Raw genomic sequence first — 3,432 nt, 5'->3', positions numbered from 1 at the left:
AGTAACCTATTCCTATGGGAACAAAGGACGCTGCCCAGCTCCAGACAGCGTCCTGGCACACCACTATAATCCGTGCATAAGTAATCCGGCACTATAGGAAGTGAATTAAGAAAGGTATTAAATTGACCACCAGTAGATTAATCACAAGTTGATTAACCACTAGTATTGGGGAACCTAGAAGATAGACATAGATAAAGCCCCAAAACCAATACAGAAGGATAGGCAAATATATAAATGACTGGACTCATATAGATATGAGTTTAGATAAAGCATGTATAATTTATCTGCTCGTTTAGCCCATCTGGTTGTATACATGCTAACCTATAGATCCACTGGGCTTCTTTTCGCAGGATCAAGTTGTCCCAATCCCCACCTCGTTTAGGTGGACACACCAATTCTATTGCCTGAAAATGAAGACATTCAGCGTTTCCTTGATTTTTCTCATGTACATGTTTGGATACGGGGGTATCACTTGTATTTTTCACGTGCCCTACATGTTCTCTAATACGCCAATGAAATTGCCAAATGGTCTTACCTACATAATTCAGTGGGCATGGACACGTGATCAAATACACAACCCCCGCTGTTCTACAATTAACAAAGTCCTGAATGTCGTATTCAATTAAGGTGGCGACACTTTGGAATTTCTTACAAGTCTGAATAAAGTTACAGGCTGTGCAATCCCCACATCTATATGTGCCCAGAACCTTCCGGTCCAACCATGTTCCATAGACCAGAGTGTCATCACCGCTGCTGATGGAAAATGCGATCTTCGAAGACAAACATGTTCCTTTCCAACACCAAGTGCAGTAGTTGAAGGACAAAGTCATTGTGAGCCACATATTGAGTGCCTCTTTACATAAGAAAATAGCCCACTGCTTGGCAGCCCAGCCCATGTGGTATCGAGGAATATAATGCCTCTACATCCAAGCTTGCCAGCATAGTTCCTCTTTCCAAAGTAATACCATCAATTTGTTTAAGTACGTCCATCGTATCACGTACATAAGATGTCAGACTAAAAACAAAAGGACGCAGGACTACATCAATATATGTGCTGACATCCTGGGTTAGATTATTAATGCCTAACACAATAGGCCTACCACGTAACGGGGGATAACCCTTGTGGATTTTTGATAGACTATAGAAACATGCCATAGTTGGAAATTGTGGAAGGAGAAAACTAAGTTCACTGGGATTTATCAGTGCATTACTTTTTGAGTTGAGTAGTATGTCCTCACACATCTTTTTTGTAATCCTCCCTAATCATAATCACGATATTCCCACCCTTATCGGATGCTTTTAAAATTATACTTTGCTTCTTCTCTAACACAGTTAAAGCCTCACGTCGCAACCCAAATTTTTTTTATAAAAAGTGACCAAAAAGTTACATGTAGCCCAATAAAAACTACAGCTTGTCCCGCAAGTAACAAGCCCTTGCACAGCTTTGTCGATGAAAAAATAAAAAAGTTATGGCTCTTAGAATATGGCAGCCTAAAAAAGATACGATTTATGTGGTAACGCTGTAAAACATTAAAACCGATATACATGGTATTGCCGTAATCCTATCAACCCGCAGAATAAACTTAATATGTCATTTATAGCGCATGGTGAACGCCATAAAAACAAATAAAAAACATTGCCAGAATTGCTATTTTTTGGTTACCTTGCTCGCAAAAAATTAAATAAAAACTGATCAAAAAAATCGCATGTACCCCAAAATGGTACAAGTGAAATCCACAAATTGACCCACAATAAATTAGCCCTCACACAGCCCGGTGGAGAAAAAATAAACAAGTTCTGGCTCTCAGAATATGAAGACACAAAAAGTGCAAAGTATATTCCAAAAGCGGATAAGATCGTGCACCATTTATCAGTGCGACACTGGCCAAACATCTATGAATTATTTATTTACCGCATTATTATACCCTCTTATTATATACTGATGTACTCCGCACAGCTCACATATGCCCCCACATTATAAAATGAAATGTCAGAAAAACCCCAAACAGAACAACTACCAAGCAAAATCTGCACTCTAAATGCCAAATGGTGCTCCCTCCCTTCTGAACCCTACAGTGTGCCCAAACATCAGTTTACGTCCACATATATTAAATCGCCATACCTGGGAGAACCCGATTAATAGTTTATGAAGTATTTGACTTCAGTGGGACAAACTGGGCACAACATATTGTGCACTTAAATGGAATTAGTGGCCATTTTCACTTTGCACTATCTGCTACGCATTAATTCCTACTTGATAAATGCCAAGAGGGGAGTAGTTTCCGAAACTGGGTCACTTCTTGGGGGTTTGTTTTACTATTTGACCTCAGATCCCTGAAATTGTGGAACATTGCTGTGAAAATAACCAATAAAGAACTCCAATGTGCATGGTGCTCTTTCAATTCTGAGCCCTGTCATACTTCTAGGCAAATTCTAAATGCCTTCAGCGGTGTGGTTTCCAAAATTGGCTCACTTCTCGGGGCTTTTATCACTGTACTCTGGTACCTCAGGGGCTTTGAAAATATTGTATGGCGCTCAAAAGCTATCCAGTAAAATGTGAGCTCCAAATGCCAAATAGCGCTCCTTCCTTTCTGAGCCCTGCCATGTGCCCTACTGCCATACTCGGGAGATATTGCGTAACATATCTTGGGGTGTTTTTCTCCTATTACCCCTTGTGAAAAGGAAAAATTAGGAGCTAAATCTAGATATTTTTGGAAAAAATAAAAATTTTAATTTTCAATGCCTAATTCTAATCAACCTAGGAAACACCTCTGGGGTCAAAATGCTAACTACACCCCTAGATGAATGCCCTGAGGAGTGCAGTTTCAAAAATTGAGTCACTTCTCTGTGTTTTCTACTGTACTTGTACCTCAATGGTTCTGCAAATATGACATGTCGCCTAAAAAACAATCCTGCAAAATCTGCAGGCAAAATAGTGCTCCTGCCCTTCTGAACTCTACCGTGTGTCCAAACAGCACTTTAAAACCACATATGGGGTATTTCCGTACTAGGGAGAGATTGATTTACAAATGTGTGGGAGGTTTTTCTCCTTTATGCCTTGTAAAAATGAAGAAATTCTACAATTTAGTGGAAAAAGTGTAGAGTTACATTTTCACGACCTAATTCCAATAAATTCTGCAAAAGACATGTGGGGTGCTCACTATATCCCTGGATAGATTTCTTGTGGGTGTAGTTTCCCAAATGGGGTTACTATAGTTAAATACACAAATGGGACCAGGTTTATCGGTTGCAGTCTTTTAGCTGGAACGGACCTTGGCGGTTACAGTTTCAAAGTGGTACAGGCGGTTTTTGAACTGTAAATACGCATGGCGCAACTCATTTCATTTTCGTTACACAGACTCACGACACGTGAGACACTCTCCTTGACTGAGCTTCTGGCCACTCTCTATTCGACAAGTATCCACAGCCTCC

The sequence above is a fragment of the Rhinoderma darwinii genome (genome assembly GCF_050947455.1).
Source record: "Rhinoderma darwinii isolate aRhiDar2 chromosome 2 unlocalized genomic scaffold, aRhiDar2.hap1 SUPER_2_unloc_24, whole genome shotgun sequence".
Taxonomy (NCBI): Eukaryota; Metazoa; Chordata; class Amphibia; order Anura; family Rhinodermatidae; genus Rhinoderma; species Rhinoderma darwinii.
Note: the sequence above shows the minus strand (reverse complement) of the source record.